Source organism: Mixophyes fleayi, chromosome 3 (genome assembly GCF_038048845.1).
Source record: "Mixophyes fleayi isolate aMixFle1 chromosome 3, aMixFle1.hap1, whole genome shotgun sequence".
NCBI lineage: Eukaryota > Metazoa > Chordata > Amphibia > Anura > Limnodynastidae > Mixophyes > Mixophyes fleayi.
Genome location: NC_134404.1, coordinates 36,068,336 through 36,093,116, shown reverse-complemented (window position 1 = coordinate 36,093,116; position 24,781 = coordinate 36,068,336). Strand labels below are relative to the sequence as shown.

Genomic DNA, 24,781 nt, shown 5'->3' with positions numbered 1-24,781 from the left:
TGCCGCACATTGCGCAGAATTAAATCGGCCTCTTAGTTTTAAGCCTGATTTTAGCAGCTCGTGTGGGTGTTAATACCTCTCCCCCAAGAGCGTTCCATTCCCCATCTCAAACAGAAAGAGGATAGAGGGGTACGCTGTGAAACCGCTGCAGCCAATGGGACCCCCGTGAATCCAATGAACTGTACATCCACAGAAGTCAAAGTTAGGTTTTATTTATAGTATCTCGATTTCATTTCAAAACAACATTTTTAGTTGTGGGTTTTGTTAGCATTTATTTTGCAAGAGGCTAAGACGGCTGCTTGGTAACCCTAAACAATGATTGTACTCTTACATACATTTTGAGCTTCTTTCCCCTACGTTTTTATCATTCAATTTGTTTTTCTATAATACTCATATGCCATCTGAGAGGACTGGATTTTGATTGTGTATATTAGTAATTGTTTTGGAGCACACACGGTGCAATAATTGGTTATTTTAAGTGAAGGGATAATTCCACCAGAATTTTAAATATCATTACTTATTCTCCACGTGCTGTTCTCTGCAACCACCAGAAACGCAATGGTCCCTCGCCACACTCCTCTCCCCCGTTACCGCTCAGACTGTTTGATATAACCCGAGTTGGTGTCTATGTGCTGCGGGAATTCCCGTAGAGTAGATCCGGTGAGCAGAGCGCGGTGTGTAAGTCAGCTCGTGTAAAAATAACAAATACACTATGACTCTTATAATAATTTATGTACAACACTATTGGGTGCTTGGCTGAATTATCCAGCATGTTATGGAACACAGCTATAATTACAATGTCACATTTAACAACACATTTGTGTTTTCCAGCATCTTATTTTTTGTCACGTAATGTGCGTACATGTATTTAATTTTTCTTTCCATTTTTGCTCTGACTTCAGGCTCCGCAGAAGACGCAAAGCAACTTATCAAGGAAATGTAACTTCCTAAGGAGGGGCTGTGCTGACGTGCAAGAGGAAAACACCTATAGGTAAGGGCCAATTCCTTTTTATATATGGTGTAACGCAAAACTAGGTGATAACCGCTAAGTAAGAGTCACTAAACATTTCCGCTAATCGGAAATAAGGTTTCCAGCGACGTATTGCACTCATACTGCGGCTTCATATCAAAATGCTCTTTGAAAGCAGTAGAACGTTTTCTCCGGGATCCTTATCTTGATTTTTGACCCCTTGAATGATTATAATTTGATGTGTTCTTGTTCCGTGTTGAATAGTCTGACACCTTTTTACATAGATGTGTCAGACTACTCAACATGGAACAAGAACACATCAAATTATAATCATTCATGGGGTCAAACATCAAGATAAGGATACCGGATTGTAAGCTTGTGAGCAGGGTTCTCTTACCTCTCTGTCTGTATGTATTACCCAGTATTGTCTTATTAATGTTTGTTCCCAATTGTAAAGCGCTACGGAATTTGCTGGCGCTATATAAATAAATGTTGTTGATGATGATGATTTTTTAAGGTGATATTAACGATAAATAATTACTTTGTAAAATGTTACCGTATTTCCAGGCCCAGACTGTCACTGTGGCCCCCTTTATCAGTTGGGGTAATTGCAGCCTACACCAGTTGAGATAACTAGTGGGCTGGTTGAGGCTCCCAAACGTTTGTCATAATTTGACTACTCGGCCTCAATCAGCCTCCAGGCTCCGCTTTTAATACAATAGGTGTAGTCGCAAACACTGTCTGTTGTTTCGCCCGGCTTCTGTTACTGCACTGGATTTAGCGATGGTATACCATCCAATATTTCAAGTTTTGGAATCTGAACTGTGCCGTGGCCACCTCACGTGGGGGCTTGGGCAGCCCTCAATGCATCCGGCACCTGTGAAGCACTAGGGCACGACTCCTCTCCCCAAAAGACCCACCAGAAAGTATAAATGTCCGAACTGTTGGAAGAGTGGAACAGTCCACCAAAATCAGGACTCTTCAGCCAAATTGGGGACAGTTGGGAGGTATGCCTTAGATCTGTGATGGGCAAAATGATACCAGATTTACAGCCCTCTAACCTTCAGGCTGGGTACACGCTACAGTGTTTTCAGCCGATTATCGAGCCAATCAAACAATAAACGACTGTTCGGCCCGGTATTGTGTACGCTTCAACGATGAGCGATTATTGTTCGAAAGATCATCGTATCGTTTCATTTGATTTTTAAACCGGACTAAAAATCTCGTTTAACGATGGAACAGTGTCGTTCCGATTCTGCAGTGTGAATGCACTCACCACCAGCAGTGTCTATAGATTTCTATGGAGTGTGCAGAGTCACCATCTTTTTAGCCAATGGTTAGGACAGATGAAGAGCACAGATCTGAAGGTGAATCGTGTGAAATATGTACTGTGTGTACACAGAACTTGGCATGCTCAACGGGACTTTTTTTTTTTCCTGTAGTGCTCATCTAGCCATAATCTCAATGTTGTCCATAATTACATTAGACAGAAAATTGGCAGTCACTCAGTTAATGATGTGACAGATTGTGATTTAGATACATTTCTTGTTTATTTAAGTCAGTTTCTTGTCAGTTGTACTACAACCTCCCTCCGGGAATGAGCTAGCGGGACAGCCTTGTCTGACCATAGGTGACATAACACTAACGTAGAGCAAAAAGCTCAACATGATCTCTCCTTTTTCCTGGATGCTGTTTCACAAAAGAGAAATTGTCAATTAGTGACATAAAGTTTACTGAGCACGCTGGATCCCCAGCTGCTTCTCAGATGATTAATTATCTAGGAAGGAGTATATTTCTTTTCATTAAATTTAATAAAGTCATTTTGATTGCCCTATATTTCAGGGAGTTATGAGCAGTGCTCAGAGAACCATTGAAACTAAAAGAAAATAAAATTAAAATATCTGTTTTAGAAGCACATTAAGCCTTTCCTTTAAATCTATATCTGCCCATTTCATCCTGGCTCTGTAATGTCATCCATTGTTGTCTGCAAGCTGCCATGATGACATATCGTACAGTTTTTAATAATGTGCTGATTTTTTTTATGAGCAATTACATGTGTCGTATCCAAGGGCTTCATTCTGTTGTCCATGGATATGATACAGATCTGCTGTGCTCTTTGTGTTGACTACAGTTGCATCCAGAGCACATAGCTTGTTATATTCCAGGGCGCTGGAAATAAACAACTCTGCAAAGACATGGCTGAAGAGCACAATAGGAAGCCAGGAAGATAATGCGTTGCATTTAGTAAAAGTTACAGGAGGGTGAGAAATGTGATTTTGCTAAGCTGACGCCATCTTGTTGCATTATAGCCATTATGATCTGTTATAGCTTAAAGACAGATTAGATGCAGCTGGTTTGTAGGAGTAATTCATTGTTTACAGGAGACTGTGCTTATAACCTTGTACATAGCACACAGGAGATAAGCCAACTCCCCCCTGGGGAGTATTCCTGTGTGAAAATGAGAGAATGTAGTAACATCTGTGTAAAGGGAGCATGAGTGGTTAAAACCTTTTGGGGCGTAGTTTTCTGTAATACGTGATTTTTGCTATATAGATATGGACTTGTAACTAATAAAGCAGATCTAATTGTACACTCAAACCATGCAGTGTATTTAATTCTCTCCAGCTGATGAGCTCATAACTGATAGAATGACACTTATAGGTGAATAATCTGATTTAGATTCGACAAGGGTATGTACAGCCCAACAAATAGTTCGCTGAGGGTGGAAAGACCCTTTACATTTCATGATTATATAAAACATATATATAGCTATAGCACTATAACATGAACACTACTATTTTTGTAGTAGCTACAAGTGATAGATTTGCAAAATAAGGAGTTATGTGGCGTTGTTCACAAAGATATCCACGCTCCAGTTGTCTTACCCCAACATTCCAGGATAAAAATTGGGCCAAAAAATCTGTCTCAATCCATTTATTATGCCTACAATTAGCCCAGTTATATTCCCATTCCTCAATGGACATGTCCAAACGCTGATAGGCCATGCACATTATTTGATGCTAGAGTTTGGGGCTGTCCCTTCTAAATAGGACCGGTGGGAGGTGTGTAATTAATGCAATCGGATGCATCTCACCGAGAATGCAACAAAATTGTGTTCACATAGGCCACATTACAACTGCAACTTGCCGTTACTTTCACGTGGAAAGAAAAGTTGCAGCGTCTTGTTGAGATTACTGTGAGCAGGAAGATGTTGGTGCTTGGGTAAGACAGAATTTTATGTAACTTATCCATACTGGCACTGCCGTTGTGTCAAACCAGCCAAAGGGGTATATTTACTAAACTGCAGGTTTGAAAAAGTGGGGATGTTGCCTATAGCAACCAATCAGATTCTAGCTGTCATTGTGTAGAATGCACTAAATAAATGACAGCTAGAATCTTATTGGTTGCTTATTGGTGCATCTCATACTTTTTCAAACCTGCAGTTTAGTAAATCTAGCCCAAAGTCTCTTTTCTTTTTTTTTTTTATTGATTTATACTCCACTTAATTTGCAATGAATCTTTTCACTTTTAAACTGTTATTTTTATCTGGATTCTTTTCGGTAAAAGGTTTAGGTGAAAAATTAAGGAACCTTTAAAAAAAAAATGTTTCAAACACGCTACTGATTTACTGAAACAAGATCTATTATTTGTTGAAGAGCTGATCTCTGTTATAACAGGAGTCTTGCTCTGTTCCCTTGTAGAGGCTATAGGATATACCGCCCTCATGTTTACTCACTGAACATATCGCAACCCTGCTGTAGAGGGACAGTTACCAGGCAATGACCTCATCCTCTCCCCCGGCCAATGCAGGACCAATTCCCCCAGAGTCAGCAGTGTTTGTCTGCATTGTTACCTCTCATTTCATGCTGCCACTGTGGATGTGACGAGTGGATAGCTTGCTGTCTGCAGCTGTTTGGATCAGAAGTTTGTCTATACAGAAGGGAATGTCAGGGGCCTAGAAATTTGGGCCAGAGGCTGCGCTTGGGTACTGTGCTGACATGGATCTAAACAATAAGAGGAGCAGAAGTGGCCGTAGCAGGGATCAGCGTTTGTTTTCATGTTGTGTCCCTAATTTCTAGGGACAGTCAAAGATTTGTCCTGGGAAAAATCAGCTCTTGGCAATGTCCCTATTTAGTGTATTAGTGGTGACAGGACGGCTTTTACTTTTGTGGGTGATGAATGCCGTTTTTAGTATATCTTCTTATACTGGGTAATATTTATAGTAGGGTGTAATATAATGACACTCTCTGCTATATTGTGTTGGGGACCAGGATGTGTAGCACCCACGCTGTATGTACTATATATATATATATATATATATATATATATATATATATATATATATATATATATATACACAAGTTAACCCGTGCATGATACTCATGCATTCTAGTCAAATCAAGCTACTTAAGGTCTTAAAAAGGTTCTTGTCATGCATTTGGGCCATAGCCCAGGCCTCCTCAGGGGAAGAGCGTTACTTCCCGACGCAAGCGCCCTTTTTAATGTGTGTTCATGAGGTAAAATTACCTCACGAAAATGAGTTTGACCCCTCAACTCGTAAATTTAGCCTTTACTACCCCTCCCACGGGGGGAAGGGGGGATGATGGAAGTTAACTGACTTCACTATTCTAATTTTTTTGTCAAATAATGTCAGTATACCAATTTTCAGGTCAATTGGATGAGTCCTTTCTGAGAAAATAGTTTTTTCCACACACACACACTAACACACGCCACTACACATGTGTGTTCATGAGGTAAAATTACCTCACAAAAATGAGTTTGAGCCCTCAACTCGTAAATTTAGCCTTTACTACCCCTCCCACGGGGGGAAGGGGGGATGATGGAAGTTAACTGACTTCACTATTCTAATTTTTTTGTCAAATAATGTCAGTATACCAAATTTCAGGTCAATTGGATGAGCCCTTTCTGAGAAAATAGTTTTTTCCACACACACATACGCCGCTAGGCTTTTACTTTTATATATTAGACAAGTTAACCCGTGCATGATACTCATGCATTCTAGTCAAATCAAGCTACTTAATGTGTTAAAAAGGTTCTTGTCATGCATTTGGGCCATAGCCCAGGCCTCCTCAGGGGAAGAGCGTTACTTCCCGACGTAAACGCCCTTTTTTAACGTGGTTTTGTCCACATGTCACCACCTTATCATTCTTCTCCATCACCTCATCCTTAATTTTCATCGCCACATCTATCCAGATGTCTATCCAGACACAGGGATCTCTCTCAGCGGTCCTGAGTATCACACTCCTCTCACTCTGTCACCCCCGGCAACCACCAACCACTCCCCACTGTCACCCCCGGCAACCACCAACCACTCCCAACTGTCACTTCTCCTTCAAGAAATATATATATATTTTTTTTAAATCTTTATAAACACTTTAAACAATTAACAAATTAAATTAACAAATTAAAAACATCTTAGTATACCAAATTTCAGCCCTTTCTGAATTTTTTTTTCCACACACACTAAGAATTTAGTAGGTCAGTGTATAACTCCGCCCAGCAGGTGGCGCTGCAGCTTGGTTTTATTTTTTCCACACACACACACAGACTAACACACGCCACTAAGCATTTATATTATAGATAATGCTAAGAATTTAATAGGTCAGTGTGTAACTCCGCCCAGCAGGTGGCGCTGCAGCTTGTTTTGTTTTTTTCACACACAGACTAACACACGCCGCTAGGCTTTTATATTATAGATACTGACATATTACATCTGATCAGCGAAACATCTCTGGAAGCTGTTGTCTGATATTGGCTACTATGGCATTGTTATTATTCATTTCTTTATTAATACGTATTTATATAGAGCCGGCATACTCTGCAGCCCTTCACAAATGGGGCCAGTAATTAAACAAAACTGGTTACTAGCAGGCAGATAAAGATGTTATAAAAGATTATAATTCTTCTACCATTATTTCCATATTGTTTTCTTAAATTTAAAGGGAACAGACAGCCGCCTTGACGGTTGGGGACGTCTGTCCCTATGTGTAGGTTTCTCTCGTGGCTGATACTTGAACAATATAACGATTAAGCGGCTCTGTCCAAGGTTGAATTAACCTCTTAGGAGAATAAGAGGATATGAACGCATCCTACAGTATTCAAATACACTCAAGGACTGTTGGGAAATAAGTGTGTGGTCAAAATATATTTATCCATCAGTCAGTTTTCTCATAATCCCAACCAGAAGTGGTCCGCCATGCATCAGGACCATTGGTTATGTCAGTATAGGCAGCATCTGTGGGCACGGTGCATAGGTACACAGAAACATACATGTAGTTGTGCTTCGTTATGGTGGCGGCTACGTATTGTACAAATCTCATGGGCGTTTCTTGCTACATGTTAAACAGGTGCTAGAGGCGCATCCAGATACACCAGGCTCTCCCCCTGGGAGAGTAAGGAGACCACATATATTTGTAGACTGGTCTAATTTTATGAGATGCTTCATCGCATGTTAGATCTGCAAGTGAGACGGAAAGATATGTCACCGAAAAGGTTGTGTAAGTCCTGATATTGGCATCAAGGTGTAAGTGATACCGAAGCTGCCATAGAAGACGCAAGTTCACCAATACACAGCATTACATAAACTCCACTTTTACTTACTTTCATTAGTTGGACTATAAGTACCATATAGTGACACCAGCAGTATTTTAGGAGAAAATGGTTAAAACTGTGGAGGGGAGGTAGGTCTGATAGGAACAGTTAGAGATTCTCGAACGGATTCGGTGAATTCTAAAATGTGTTGGGGTTCTAGAATTTTAGAACCAGTTTAAAAAGAATGAAGAAAGTTGAACAGCTTGGACCATGTTCGAATCTGATTAGCGGTATATGAGCCGCTACTAGTGCCGGGCGGTTCACAACACATTGGAGTTAAATTTGACTAGTTTTGGAGGGTTTTTTTTTTTTTTATCGTGAACGACGAACCGCAAACTGAAACACAGCTCACAATTTAAATAAAGAATGATTAAAAATCATTCTTTGTTTGTATTTAAAATAAATACATTAATTTAAAACAAAACACCAATTTTAAGCCACCAATTTTGAACTACAAGTTTGAATCTTGGTCCACAGCCGATTGTATATTTCACACACATATATATATATATATGTATATATATATAGCTTTGCTTTCTTACTTTATTTAACTATTTTATTTTATTTTAGAGCTGTGAGTCTAGTTCTTTAGGGTCGCGCTTTATCCATCCTTCATAAATATTCTTTTCTATGGGGTATAGGCAGAAAATACTTCTACCTTTTCCCAGGGCTGAAACTTTCTCTTAAGCTACATTTTGAGCAGGGCGAAGAGACGGTAAAGATCATTGATTTGATTGCCACACGTTGCAGCTTTCCTGGCTCCTTGTTCAGACTGCACAGATAAGGAATCCTATTGAATGGCAGTCCATGCATAAAGGAGAGGACACAAGGCTGAGCTGAGCATGGTCCGCTAGAGCCACAACGATCTCTTTTGTGCGTATCGGGTCCCCAGAGATTCTCCTTTATTCCCTGACAGTGATAAACTACAAGTCCAAGTTCCTTCATTTCTTTTATAAATAGCTGGTAAAGTTCCCCTGAGCTATTTCACATGGATGAACTCTTGAGTGACAGAGGTGGTCAAACATACTTATTCACAGTGGATTCTATTAATTCTCTAGGAACTAGTGACATCACTGAGGTGGGAGGTACTTAGTGATGGCAATAGTTCTAGGGTGCATTCTTATGTCAATAGGTTCACCCCACAATAGGCCACCACCGTGCTTAGGCAGAAGGTGCACTTTAAACGAGAAAGTTTTACATTTCATTTGTTTAGTATTGCAAGTCAATCTGGAGAAAGGCTTCTGCTAAATGCAGCAAGCTAAAGTTTTGTCCTCTAAATATCCAGGTCTGCAGTCATTATATTCTTCCCTCTTACATCTCTGGGATAAAAAGCAGTCATCTCCCTGCGAGTGTAGAAGCCAGGCTAACGCGCTCTTTCCTGGGAGCCGTGCTTCTCTCCAGCTGTGTGAAGTTAAATGTAAAAAATGAGTACATTGCCTCTGGGCGTGTAAAAACTTGGAGCACACTCCACGAATATAAAGTACAATCTGCAAACTCAGCTCAACTTAAATACGTTTCAGTAGAGAATATTAGCAATCGTTGCACAAACCTCTACAAATGCCTTGCAGGACGCTCAGGTATGGAAGAGTTCAGCCTCCTGTCCAAATTTTCTCATAGGAAGATGTGAGGTTTTTTTTTTTATTCCACTCGTCTGTGACAGAAGAATTGTGTCCTACACCAACACAATATATACATATATTACTCCCACTTGTTGTGGAACAACATGTCGTACCATTGGCTCACAGGAAACATGTGACTCTCTAGCAATTGTGCAACAACGGTTCTGCTTCATATCCATCCAGTGTCTGGTCGTAATCTATAAAAGCCCCATTGGGTGGTTGGGGAAGTCAAGTGATCGTTTTTCTTTTACGAACCTTCAGATGGATTAGGTAAGCCCATTAACATAACAGGGTTTTGTTGTATGCAGGTATTGTGGAGCAGAGCCATAGCTTAAAATTTAAGCGTCTAGGGCAAGAAAGAAAAATGCCGCCCTCAATTTTAACCAAATGAACCTAAATTCTTCATAAACTGTGCCCTCCTTCAGCAATACGCCCTGGACGGTCGCCCGTATGTCACAGCTCTAGTTATGGCCCTGTTGTACACTCTCGCTGGCAGGACATGCATATTCTTGTAGTTCAAGCAAAGACACAAGCTCCGTAAGCCTGGTGATCTTGTATACAGGCTCTAAATATACACATAACTTACATTATTTCAACAGTAGTCAGGGACAAGGTTTAGTCCATGATTGGCGTAGTTCACGTGGCTCTGGAAATGGTTTGGGCATATCGGGTGTGACCTAATTTATAGTGGCAGATACGCTACCTCTTTATCTGGCAGTAATGCAAGAGTAAGCACCCGATGACACATATCACTTTCTTCTGCAGTCGTTATGTGAGGAGCTTGGTAATTCCGAAGGATGTACGATGGTTGAAGAAGCACATTAACCCCCGTCTCCTATACCTTCTGTACTACCACTGTCGGTCACCGTGCTTCCTCCTGCAGGTGACTCACACTGTTCCTCACATGATTATATGTGTCGCTGTGCGCTTACTCCTGCACTAACTCTATGAGAGAAATGGTGACTGGGCGGGAGGTTACTTAGGAAGGTGTACATGGCCTAAGAGATCAGGTAAGAACATCGCCTCTCCCACTTCTGGATTTATGGTGCCTGTGACAAGGGTCTCATATTTCTCATGGTTTCATTAGGATATAGTCCACATGCTCCATATTTCTTGTGTTGTCCAGTCTTCAGGTGGATAAAGTATTGTACTATGATGAAATAAAATCGACTCTGCTCTCCTACGTTATTGGTTTCCTTGGCTTAACACCCTTACACTTGGAAAAGTTCAAAGTTGTGAGCATACCAGAGGCAATAACAAAAATGTTACTTAAGGCGTGACAAGCCTGTGACATTCTCCATGACATATGAGAGGCAAGAGGTGACCTTCTGAAGCATCTTGCTTGGGCTACACCAGCAATGTTAGAACCCACTTAACTCATAATTGAAGCCATCGGTGAACAAAGGGAAGCTGTAGTTGAAGAGGTCACTGTGCTCCAATTTTGTTTAATCGTCTTTGATAGAAGAATTGTGTCCTACACCAAAGCAATTTATTAGTCCCAGCAGAGTCCAGCAAGTAAGACGTGCCCCTATGTCAAGTTATTCCTTTTACGTTATTTGTGGCGGAAAATGGAGTCTCCTTGGAGCTGGCAGCGCCAAGTGTCTTGTAAAAGACATTACAGGGACACGATACAGACAAATAACTTATTATGAAGAAATAAAGGATTATATATGCCAGTACCAGGCAAGTATTCCACAGTTTCATGATGATTGACCATGGGACGGCAGTTATTTTTCTTCCAACGGATGGTATTATAATATCAATATGGACGCTCGAGCTTACAGAGAAACGTCGACAGGTTCTGGTTTCCTATTTTATTTCCCCAGGAACGCACTTTGTAAAATTGTCTGACGGGGATTCCAAACTGAGCTGCTATTAGCTCTATGCTCTCTCTCTGTGACATCTTCCTTGTGTGTCATGGTTGCCTACTTGCCAAGGGACAAGTGTGGCGGGAGTGACAATATGAATAGCGGCATGACGGCCCTGCCATGCATCAACGCAATTTGCGTCACCATTTCGTCAAGGCTTCAGCAGAAAGTGGTGCGGAATCCGGGAGGCCGGTTTACTCACCCAAGATTCCGAGACAACGCCTCAAAATTCTTGAGTCTCCTGGATACCCCAGCAGAGTAGGCATGCTGTGATATATGACATATCGGTCTTGGAAAGATATAGTACATTATCCAGCACGTTTAAGAAGCCAACATGAGCTACTCTACAAGCTATGTCCTAGATCAGGGGTTGGTGACCTTTTTCTATCATAATGCCGGCTATAATCTAGTCAAGCCCGGGTGTGCCAGTTGTGTGCATATTATATATGTCTTATTTTATGATGCTAATATCATAATATTAATAGTAATGGGGCCAAGAAATGAAAGTTATGCCACACAGTAGTCCCTCAATTCACATTATGATACAGTTGTGCCCCCCAATTCATACCATGGCTCATAATTGTGCCTCCAATTCATTGAATGTCAATGTTGTTTTTTATAACATACATAGTACACAAGGCACTATGTACAATATACATAATATGGGAATACAACACCCCCTTTATGAAGAAGCTTGTTTCCAGCAATACGCTCAATAATATTTTATAATTGTATGTCGTAAGACAATAAATCAACACACCTCCCCTCAACTGGCAGAAATATGGCCGTTCGCTTTTTCAGGACCCCAGCAGTTCTCGACAACCACCCCTATATCTCTGCACTTAACGGCCATTTCTCCAGCGCTCAACACCCTGGAAAACTTGAATGGAATTTCAGTCTCACTGCATATGTATCAAGAGAGATGATTGGACAGCACGACAGGCATCCAATCAGTGCTATTGGTACAAAAATATACCTTAATGAAGTCATTAGCTCCTATTGGATTGATAGGCTGAATGCTGGTCTACCTGACAAAATGGCTCCCTCCGCTGTGTGAAAGTGACTGGTACACTTTATCATATTATTTTCTGACCGTTCTGAAAAGGTGGTGAGTTAAATATTTTATTCAGCCAAGTAAATATTAGAAATCTAAATGCTGTTTTATTTCTGAATTGAGAAAGTTTTGTAAAGGTTAGAAGGTGGGCACTCCTCCTTGTTCGGTTGTAGAACGTGGTGTGCAAACAAATTATGACTCAGAGTTGTTTTCTGTGATCTGTAAATTGTTCAAGGAGGACTTTTGGTACCGGTTGTTGAATTTAACATTACGTTATTCCATACCAATGAGATGTGCTAGGGAGCTGTGTTTTTGTCTGACCCTTATAACTATCTGATTTAGATCATACTTGCCAACATTTTTTTTTCTTTTTCCGGGAGATGCCGGCTGGGACGTGGGCGTGCAGGGGGCGGGGCTGCGAAATCGCGTCATTTTGGCCCCGCCCCCGTGACGGAATGACGCAAATCGCGTCATTTTACAGTGGGGGCGGGGCTAAACGCCGCGATTCCGGGTGAATCGCGGCGTTTAAACTAAATTTTTCCCCCTTCCTATCAGGGAGATTGCCACACTCGTCCGGGAGACTCTCGCAAAATGCGGGAGTCTCCCGGACAATCCGGGAGAGTTGGCAAGTATGATTTAGATTAAGTGTAAAAGGAAATCGGTATACCTGGTAAGTGGCATCCATTAGCAGTGCATTCTGTGGTCCAAGATATCTAAAGGAGAACTTCAGAAACATCATTCAAACAGGTAGCACTTAAATATTGTATTTAGCAAGATGGTAAAACCTCAGCAATCTCAAGACCCCAGCAGGTGTGGAGCAATCATTTAGACTGAGTACACACTACAGGGTTTTCAGCCGATCATCGGACCAATCAAACGATATGCGTCCGTTCAGCCTGATATCATATTAGTGTGTACTCTCCAACAATGAACGACTATAGATCCAAAGCACATTTGGACTAAAAAATCTCTGTCAGCGATGGAGTGATGTCATTCCAGTGTGTGTTCGAGTTATGCACTCACGGCCGGCAGTGTCCATAGATCTCTATGGAGTGTGCAGAGTCACAATCTTTTCAGCTGACGTTTATGACAGATGAAGAGCACAGACCAGAAGGTAAATCGTGTAGAACGTGTATAGTGTGTGTATATGAATCGGCTGCTGATCGGGACTTTTTTATTTTTAAATGTTGGTAAAATCGTTAAGGATATTGCATCGGAGACATTTTGTATAGTGTGTATCCAGCTTTACTGAAGTCTCTCCTTATTTTGGTCATTGCCTGTAGTTAGGGTTTTTTTATTGACTCAAACAGACGGTTTGTAAAATATTGAAAAGCATAGATGTTTACTCTCACAGTAACTGAATGTATTGATCCAGAAATGTATAGCTCCCTTCATGGAATTCCCCCTTGTACTTCTTGCATGTACAATGTGCAGGCTATTGTGTACATATTGTGGAGAGGGTGATATGCTTAGGAATCAAGAGTAAAGCTGGGTACACACTACAGAAATTTCAACCAACTTTTTATGCCGAGCAATTTTACATGCGACCGATGGTCCGATCGCTCGCTCCATGGACTGCATACACACTAGCCTTGTTTAGGACGATAAAGGGAAGAGCGGACGTCCCGTTAGCGACTTTTTACAGCCATGTTGTCGTGAGCAATGACTGTAATTTCGTACTCACTGTTGTGGATCGGTCGGAAGTTTATACACACTACACAGCGGAAACGAGATTGAAACGAAAATATTAAACGGTACGACCAACCAAATGAGGCGACAATCGTCCATTTGGGCAGACTTTCGACCATCGTGTCACTGCACACACTGACCCGACTTTTGAACGAGCGGTCATATGTCGGCTGTTTGAGCCGATTATTGGATGAAAACAGTGTAGCGTGTACCCAGCTTAACCCCTTAGCTAATGCTGTTCCCTTCTTATCTGTGCTGGATAAAAGTGAGATACATTTAAGAAAGTAGATAACAAATTAAAACTCCGTTAACAAAACCTGCTGCTTCTGGAGAGCGCAGGTTACTTACAGTAGTGGCGTGCACACATAAGCAGTAGTCCGCGTATCGTTTGCGGATCCTGAAGATGTGAGCTGCACCCGAGATAATCAACCAGCGCCAGGGTTTTAGCTGGGCTGGATTCCGCTAATACAGGGGAAAAAACGATGGTGGGGTCTTCCTGTAAATGCACCAACCAGCACCAGACTAGGCCAGGCTTGGCTGGTCACGCGCTACCAGAGAGACAGTGAGTGCTAGCGGACTGACCCCTTTCATTCATCACAAAATGAATGACAGGGGTCATTACCCTAATAGCCAATCTCTGATTGGCTGTAGCTTGGGAAAACTGCACTGATTGGCTGTATATTGTTTTTTTTTCCTATTTGACTCCTTCAGAAGATAATAAAATGGAAAATTAATAATTTGGGTGTTTTGCTGTGGTGGGCAGGGCTTCGTAACGCATAATGGCCCCCTTGGGGGGAATTGTCTGCAGGGTCAGGGTGGTCTTCTTTTTTTCCAGGAGTCACCCAGACATTTTGGGAGAGTAGGCAACTGTGACTTTAACTTTTGTCAGGTAGAGCTGGAGAGGAGGCCGAGATTTACATTCTTTCACTGTATCGGTGGATTGAGGCCTATACGTCCTGGGCAACGTTACCATAGTAACAGAGTTGTAGCCTGGCACGGCACCAACGTTACTCAACAAAACGCCAGTGCAATATGTTTGGAATTTTGTTTCTGCTTCATTTTAATGTATTTATATTGATCAGCCTTGTTCTCAGCTAAATCTCCATGACACACATGCAATTTCTGTAGCACAGAAAATCGAACTTGATTAAAAAACCATCTCTAAGCTAGGTTCATTTGTCTTTTTTGGGGGCTTTCGTTTTGTCTTTCCTCATTACTTTCCCTGGTAATTGTTGTTATAGATAATTTTGATGTTTTTGTACTTGAAAAAAATAGTTCTTGTATAGGCACAATTGCAGGGATGAGTTTTGTACATGAAACAGTAACCGATAGTCTACATAATTAATTATATTGATATTATAGCTAATTATTTATAGTTGACATTGACTTTTTTATTTTAACATTTATAAAAACTGGTGACAAGTCCAAACTGTACACTGTCACAAGTAGGACCCTCTCTCGTCTTTGTCTTGTGCCTGCACCTCCTTTGTCAATCTCAAATGTACTTATTCTATCTATGTGCGACAATATTTTGTGTGATTAAAGTAGGCAAGTATCCTTGAATGGGACTGGGAATCTCCTTGGAGTACAGTTTGGGTAAACCAGATTTAGAGAACAACAAGATGAATTTACAAAGCTGCAATAAAGCAGTCCTTAAGTTTTGTGAAATCACGTGGCCAATATAGCATCCATGTGCATAGCAAAACAAAATGCTTAGGGGTATATATTCACTAAACTGTGGGTTTGAAAAAGTGGAAATGTTGCCTATCAGATTCTAGTTATCATTTATTTAGCACATACTACAACATGACAGCTAGAATCTGATTGGTTGCTATAGGCAACATATCCACTTTTTCAAACCAGCAGTTTAGTAAATCTAGCCCCTAGTGCTCAAGATGAATCAGACTACATAGATGCAAAATTATCATCTGATAGGCATATCATCATCATCATCACCATTTATTTATATAGCGCCACTAATTTCACAGCGCCGTACAGAGAACTCACTCACATCAGTCCCTGCCCCATTGGAGCTTACAGTCTACATTCCCTACCACACACACACACAGACTAGGGTCAATTTTGTTAGCAGCCAATTAACCTACCAGTATGTTTTTGGAGTATGTTAGAGTTTTCCACTTTTAAAGTTTCTAAATAACCTGCAACGTCCACCTGAAAAACAACAACATTCCAGTGGGTATATTTACTAAACTGCGGGTTTGAAAAAGTGGAGACGTTGCCTATAGCAACCAATCAGATTGTAGCTGTCATTTATTTAGTGCATTCTACAAAATGACAGCTAGAATCTCATTGGTTGCTATAGGCAACGTCTCCACTTTTTCAAACCCACAGTTTAGTAAATATACCACCAGGAATACCCAATTAAATGCACCCCCCCCCCCCATCCCCTGGGTTTGGATACCCATTTAGCAGAGAACGTTTTATCTGCTCAGCTTCTTCCATTGTAAAATGCAAAATGTCACCTCCAAAAAGTGAAATCCCCATAGATATTATTCTTTTCTTCATCAAGTTACCATAAGTTATTCACTACTAATGTAATGCAGTAGCAAGAGGACTTAAACATTCAACCATGCTATACCTAGTTTGCTTGTGACTGGTTGTGCAATCCATTCAATTTGCAAACAGAGAGAGAGAAAAAAAACAATAATAAAAAATAACCCACCAGGAATTGTTGTTCTGCGGTTTAATTTCCTTGTTTTCTGCATAACCTCCCATTGTCAGGCATAAAGGCAGAAATAAATGTGGATGGTATTTATTGCCGCACAGCTTCTTTAAAATCCCATCTTCACATCCCCGTCGAGCTTGTAGCGTAAGGCTGCAGCCTTCAGATTGGCCATAAACAGCATCCTACTTGTTCTGTACCTTGTATAGCCTTAAACCATATACATCTTTTACAGTGTTGTAATACACAGGCCGAGAACCAGTCCGTGACCAGCTAAATAACTTATGATGGGGTGACTCCCCTCGCTCATTAATCTTAATTGTGCAGCGTTTACAGTAGAGTCCATAGAGGACAGGAAATCACAGCTCTTATTACCTGTCACAGGCAGCTGTACTTTAATAAATGCAGATCATTCACACGGAAGCTTTGAATGCCTTTTAATTGTATTCAGGCAACGGGCGAGTGCTGGGATTTCTTAGCAGTGGTGCTTTGGAGAATTGTATTTCGGGCACGGCGCCTTCAGCTACAGTCACTCACACAGGGCTTCAGGGGGGGGGGAATGTGCTGCTTATTTTCATTCAGGTCAACCTGTCACAGAGACGTTTGTCTAAAATACTAATGATGTGTCTGTAGGACTTATTCTCCGTAGGGGCTTATACCAACCTTTAGGGCATTGCTGGTTTCTCAAAAGAGTAGTCCAGGCTCTGGGGGGGCAGGTCTGAGAGTGAGTGACCTTGGGCTGGGTCACTGGGCCTTTTGTATTTTTTTCCTTTAATATGTTCCTAATAGGCTGCTGAGTTGAGTCGTCTTCCCCCAGCTAAAATTTGCCAGATCCCCCCTGGTGAAGTCTGGCAACGCAACCAAGACCACCATATTTGTAGCTGCTTATACCATACGGTGGCTAAGTGGTTAGCACTTCTGCCTTACAGCACTAGGGTCATGAGTTCAATTCCCGACCATGGCCTTATCTGTGTGGAGTTTGTATGTTCTTCCGGTGTTTGAGTGGGTTTCCTCCGGGTGCTCCGGTTTCCTCCCACACTGCAAAAACATACTAGTAGGTTAATTGGCTGCTATCAAAATTGACCCTAGTCTGTCTGTGTGTGTGTGTGTCTGTGTGTGTATCTGTGTGTGTTAGGGAATTTAGACTGTAAGCTCCAATGGGGCAGGGACCGATGTGAATGAGTTCTCTGTACAGCGCTGAAAAACTTTGTGTTGAAAACAATAAGCAGGTATTGGAAGTCTCTACTTACTGCTGCTTTATTAGGGAAGTACAATGTGTACAGTATATTGAGATGCACTCAATATAGAGGTTTCTTAGATACTTGTGCAATATTATTCATTGGCTGCTCCTCCTCTGCCTCCTCCCTCTGCCTTGCCTTACTCTGGCTCCCCTTTCCCTACAGAATTCTTTTCAAACTATGGGCTGTGATGATGCAAATCGCTTCCTCACAGCCCCTGCACTTCTCTTTTTGACCTCTCTGCCGGGAACTCCAGAAGGAGAGGTCCAAAAATTAGGCAAGTATGAAGTTCTGTGCCCCCACATATGCCGCCACTTCACCGCAAAACTAGGCACAAGACATCACAATAGGGTATTCCAGGAATTCTTTTTTAAATACACCCTCCCCACCCCCTGACTCTAGACACACATTTAGCAAAGAACGTTCAATCAGCCTGGCTCCTTTGCCAAATTTTGCACCTCCCCAGACATCACCATCTTGGATTGTAATTGTACATACAGTCATGGCCAAAAGTTTTGAGAATGACACAAATATTATTTTTCAGAAAGTTTGCTGCTTCAGTGTTTTTAGACCTTTTTGTCAAAGGCTTTTTTTTAACAATTACTCTAAGTTTATGCAAAGAGTCAATATTTGCAGTGTTGACCCTTCTTTTGAAGACCTCTGCAAATCGCCCTGGCATGCTGTCAATCAACTTCTGGGCCACATACTGACTGATGGCCGCCCATTCTTGCCTAATCAATGCTTGGAGTTTGTCAGAATATGTGGGTTTTTGTTTGTCCACCCGCCTCTTGAGGATAGACCACAAGTTCTCCATGGGATTAAGGTCTGAGGAAGTTTCCTGGCCATGTTGATGTTTTGATCCCAGAGTCACTTAGTTATCACTTTTGCCTTATGGCAAGGTGCTCAATCATGGAAAAGGCATTGTTTGTCACCAAACTGTTCTTGAATGGTTGGGAGAAGTTGCTCTTGGAGGATGTTTTGGTACCATTCTTTATTCATGGCTGTGTTATTAGGCAAAATTGTCAGTGAGCCCACTCCCTGGACTGAGAAGCAACCCCACACATGAATGGCTTTACTATTTGCATGACACAGGACTGATGGTAGCGCTCACTTTTCCTTCTCCGGATAAGCGGTTTTCCAGATGCCTCAAACAATCTGAAAGGTGATTCATCAGAGAAAATGACTTTACTCCAGTCCTCAGCAGTCCAATCCCTGTACCTTTTGCAGAATATCAGTCTGTCCCTGATGTTTTTCTTGGCGAATAGTGGCTGCTTTTCTGGCCTTCTTGACACCAGGTCATCCTCCAAAAGTCTCCACCTCACACTGCGTGCAGATGCACTCACACCTGCCTGCTGCCATACCTGAGCAAGCTCTGCATTGGTGATGCCCTGATCCTGCAGCTGAATCAACTTTAGGAGACAGTCCTGGCGCTTGCTGGGCGGTCTTGGATGCCCTGAAGCCTTCTTCACAACTATTGAACCTCTCTCCTTGAAGTTCTTGATGATCCGATAAATGGTTGATTTAAGTGCAATCTTACTATTAGCAATATCCTTGCCTGTGAAGCCCTTTTTGTGCAAAGCAGTGATGACTGCATGTGTTTCCTTGCAGTTAACCATGGTTAACAGAGGAAGAACAATAATTTAAAGCACCAACCTCCTTTTAAAGCTTCCAGTCTGTTATTCTAACTCAATCAGCATGACAGAGTGATCTCCAGCCTTGTCCTCATCAACACTCTCATCTGTGTTGATGAGAGAATCACTGACCTGATGTAAGCTGGTCCTTTTATGGCAGGGCTGAAATGCAGTGGAAATGTTGTTTTTGGGATAAAGTTCATTGTCATGATATTAATTGCAATTCATCGGATCACTCTTCATGACATTCTGGAGTATATACAAATTGTCATCATAAAATCTGAGGCAGCAGACTTTGCAAAAAATAATATTTGTGTCATTCTCAAAACTTTTGGCCATGGCTGTAGTTCTCCACATAAACGTGCACATTCGCTCCGTAATAGCTGCAAGACATCAGACATGTAATTTGCGCTGCACTTTCATAAATTACCCTAAATGTCACTGCAGTGTGTAATATTGAGTGGGATGAGACAGAAAGCCGCAGTAAAGGTACATTACTGGGAGAACCTAGAAGAGGTGCATCGAGGTGCAGTGAGAGCTCAGTGCTGGGGGTATCACAGTACATATAGCAGACAGATCTCAAGTGATCCAACTTGTGATGTAACCAACACCATCGTCTCCACTTGTTACACTTAATTACTTTTATTTAAGGTGAATAATAACTATACGTCAAAATTAATAATCTTTAGATTAAAATAAAAATGTTAGATAGGTTCACAATATATAAAGCGTGATTTTAGGTGAGAATTGTCCTAACACAGCACATGAACACTAATTAGCTTTTTAGTACTTGTGTAATTGTGTTATAGTTCTGTTTTTTCCATCTATATGTAGATGAGAGTGTTTATATATTTTTATTATTCAGAATATTAAAAAAAATAGGTAAAAGTTTGTTTAATGGAATTAAAGAAACGTTAGAAAAGTGGAGATGTTGCCTATAGCAACCAATCAGATTCTAGCTGTCATTTTGTAGAATGCACTAAGTAAATGACAGCTAGAATCTGATTGGCTGCTATAGGCAACATCTCCTCTTTTTCAAACCCGCAGTTTAGTAAATATACCCCATGGTCTGATTATCCAATAGGCTGACTAGGCTGCAGCATAGGGTGCGAGGCTTTTGGAGGGATGGGGGGGTGCAATAACATTTTTGGTGGTGCAACATGTGACAGGCAGAGGTATAAACTGAAATTCGTTTTAAAATATAAAAGAATAGTTGTTCTCCAACGTAAAAAGGAAGCATGAAGGAAAAATGTAGTAAGGTTTTAATCTTGGCGTATTTCCATAGTAAAACAAGGAGTTATCCTCGGGTGGACACTTGAGGATAAGCGAGTAGGCGAGACAAAGATGGCAGCAGGTGCAGGCGGGACATCCCCTCACATCCTCACCCTCCGTAGCGCTCCTTCACGCCTCCGTTCTGCTAGACAGATCTGATTTTAATGAAACGAAATGTGACAGAGATAGACGTGACCATTTCAAAAAGCTGAGTGGAGCCGAGTTTGATAAAAGAGGAACGTAAACATTGATGAGGGAGTGGGGGGGGGCAAGAACATTTTAAATTAAAGACAAATTTGTTTTTACCTACCACGAGAGGGCGCTACAAGCGGATTAGGCCTCCTAGGGCGGCCTGAAACCTTCAATCAGGCCCTGACTGCATTGCGTGCAAACCAAAACAAAATTTAGAGTCACACTTAACTTATCGGGGGCTGCATCATGGGGTATATGGGAGGGGGGTTTGCGGCGGGAGAGTAGTAAGTGTAATTAAGATGTGCTTTATTTAGACTAGGCCGTATCTCTAGTTGCACCTCTTAGGAGACGTATCCTTTGTCACTCCCAATGGCCTGGTGTAACAATGATGATCGTCAGCACATATCTTTACGGTGTTTAAATAAATAAAAAATTAAGTTGATTAAAAAAAAAAAAAAATGCACATCCCGCCTCTCCCTAAGTAATCAGCACCAGGGTTGGTTACAGCTAAAGTAGGGGGACAACAAGCAAGGGGTCACTCTGCAAATCAGCCTATGACAGGCTGGGCTGGTCTCAGTATACCAGGCAGACCCACAGCGTGGGGTCCCCCTGTCATTATATGACACCAGCCCCAATCTGGTCAGCGCAGTGAGAAATTCCCTTCTTTTTTTGAATATTTATTTTTATAAATATAATATATATATTTTTGACATTTACTCATATAAAAAATGCTTTCAGAATAAAAAGCAATGCAAACCCCACATAGGCGGGCGCTAGTAATAATGGGGGTCATTATAAACAATGGGGGTTTTTTTGTACTTGTATTACGCATATCATTAATGCCAGTGGGTATGTGGCCTCATTAAGATGTGACCAACCTCTTTCTTTACGTTAGCGTTAGTGCGAGCCTAGTGGATGGCTATGATGTTATTGGCAGTCAGAAGACCAAACCTCTGACACCGAGGAGGTAAAGAGGTACCAAAAACGTGCTCATAACTTACACAAATCGATAGCATAAAACTGTGCATAACATATCATTCCTCTGTACAAGATATAAATAATCTGGCAGCATTTTAGAGGTTACCGAGCCTGTAAACTAGGTATCTGTAAGCATTCATAGGCATTTCATGATAAGGGATATAAATATTATAATGCTTTCTTCCCTGCAAAGTAATATTTTAATGTTAATTAACTGTGCATAACAAATTACATTTCATTTCCAAACTTGCTGCCATACAATACATGTGATTCCAATTAGCTTTTCCGATAAAAGGGCAGGAGCATTTATTTTATGTGACAACCAATTGGATTGGCCATGACTCCTGACCAATCAGCTGCTGCATACAGTACACACACACTGAGCCGAAATGTCAATCGCCTGCCCAGCTGTACTGAGAGAGGTATCACCTACAAGCTGTCCGTGTGGCTGGGTGGGGGGCGAATGCAGGTTAATGTGAGGATCCCATGTTTGCAGTTATGAGCATGTTTTCAGGAATGAGCCCCCCCACCCCAAAAGGATTACGAGGACTGGTTAAATATCTCTTTTTATACTGTCTGCCCTTAACCTGTGGCTCAGAATACAATAGCTTGACTAAGACATTTTGACTGGGCCACATGATTCCCTTTATGAAACTTATTATATCTTCGCCAGAAAATAATACTGTTTATTAATCATTTTTCAATATCATTATTTTTTTATATGCCCCCTTTACATTTTAACAATACCGCCAGCAGTAAAGTAAAAAAGCAAGTGCATTATTAATGAGTAACTGAGCCATGGGTCACTAAGCTGATTCACAGATATAATTTGGATCCTGGCCGAAAGAGGTTAAGAACCCTTGGTTTAATGTTTCTTGCCAAGCTGTCTCTTATTGTGATTCTCTTTATATATTACCTGATATCTAGCCCTTAAGAGACACATTTATCTTTGTTTTCCTAACAAATTTATAAAGCCGGAAAGACATTTATACTGTTGTAAAATGACATAAAGATAGCCTGGTCTGTGCTGTATAACACAATGCGGCTTTGTTTATCTATGGAAAATGTAACTGGCTTGGATACCTTAATCCATCCTGCAGCCTCGTTCAGCTACTGACGTCCACTGCACATCACTAAGTAATATAATTCTGTGCCCCTGGATCGCCAGTAGCTATAGAATCTACTGCCAGGAATTCTGTAGCTAAAATGTATATTAAAGTCCCTTACCGTATTATTGGTACATTTGTATTTGTCTGCTGGAAATATTTAGAGTTGCCTGTGTAATAATATGCTCAGGATTGCTCTTCCCTGGATTGTATGAAGTTATGGTTTAGCTTTCAGTAGACAGCCATTGTTTTTCTCTGTCCTATAATCCCCTTATCTCTTCGCTGAGCCCTCATATCAATCTTAATCACATGTGATGTTCCTTTCACAACCAATAACTTGGTGGGAGTGGCCCAATTAGGGCCCAAGGGCTAATGATGTCTATTTGGGGGGTGGTCCCAGAGATCCATAAAAATGAGAAAAGAAAGAGAGTGCAAACATCACTCCATAAATAAGCTCATACTTGCCAACTCTCCCAGAATGTCCGGGAGACTCCAGAATTCTGAGTAGGTCTCCCGGACCCCCGGGAGAGCAGGCAATTCTCCCGGACCCTGCCCACTTAGTGACGTGAAGTGGGTAGGATGGGAGCCTTAATAACGCGATTCGGGGTAAATCACGTAATTTTGGCCCAGCCCCTCAACAAAATGATGCTTTCACCACGGGGCGGGGTCAAAATAATGCAATTTGCCGCGACTTGCCCTGCTCCCTCCCGCCACGCCCCCTTCCCGGAGGACCAAAGCTAAATGTTGGCAAGTTTCCTTAAAATCAGCGATAATAATAAGTACAAGTGAGCAAGTACAATTTTGAGAATAGGATGATTTTGAGGTTAGGTTTCCTTTTACTAAAATGACAGGTAGGATCGGCAAGCACTGCGCAGACTGCTCCATGGGGGGGCGCTGGAGATCCCAGCGCCGGCCCTGATGACACAGATGATGTACCGTACCATGTAAGAAACTACTACTGTATAAGAAATACTTTATACCCCCCTCCCCTCTCAGCGCCCCTGGGTGGAGCGGACACTTGCACCAGGTACACAGTTATCGTAGGACATCCTTGCTGAATTTAGAGAAAGCTGCAATTAGACGGACATCCCACACAGCTTCCGTTACATCCAGATATCTTCGCTATAACCTGGAAACATTTACAATGCACTTGATGTTGTGGGAATTGTAATTGCAAATCTCCAGAAACCTGTAAAACAAATTAGTACAACTCGTGTAGTGGAATTATGCTTATAATACGTACATGTCCCCCCAGAGAGACGCCAGTAATTCCTCCAGTGATCGTTCATTGTAGTCGGCATTCAGACTGATATTCATAATGCTGTATTAGAAAAAGACGCTTTGGCGTTTGATGCTGGAGATTTGTATTCAGCTGAGGGCGAATAACATTCCAGCTAGTTATTCAAATGGCTAGAAAAGAATAATGTGCGTTAGGCTGGCTACACACCGCTACCTTTATTATTACAGAGGAGAAAGGACCTTTTCAGTAATTTAGCGTGTATTGTATCTGTCCTTTGCTTATGCTGGCAGCCTGTTTCCAATACACGGTGGCTTTGTATGCAAAGGAGAACCAGGAGGCATCGGTCATCATATAGGGGCCTACGTAATAACTGACGGGTTTTTGCCCTGTTAATTATCTTCTATCTTTGTTTTGCGACTTTTCAGTTCCATTTATTAAAAGATCATCCTGGGACAGCACTCCTGATAGGAGGCTGTCACGGCAGTCCTGTACTAAGGTTACCTATTGTCCTGTGTCTGTCCGCTGTCTGACTCCCTTGTACGCACTGAGTGTGAGTCCCCGTAGCATTACTCACACTCACCTGTGCTACTTACATGTATTATCTCATCTATTTGTTACCTGCTTCTGTA

General features: G+C 41.5%; 1 protein-coding gene across 2 annotated transcripts in view; it reads left to right on the top strand.

Moving 5' to 3' along the window:
* KLHL29 (kelch like family member 29) overlaps positions 1-24,781 on the top strand; it is a 625,364-nt gene that overhangs the window by 169,702 nt on the left and 430,881 nt on the right. For both annotated transcript variants that reach the window (XM_075201372.1, XM_075201373.1), the window contains exon 2: positions 903-991. The gene's annotated coding sequence lies outside the window, so the exon portion shown is untranslated. The remainder of the gene's footprint in view (positions 1-902; positions 992-24,781) is intronic.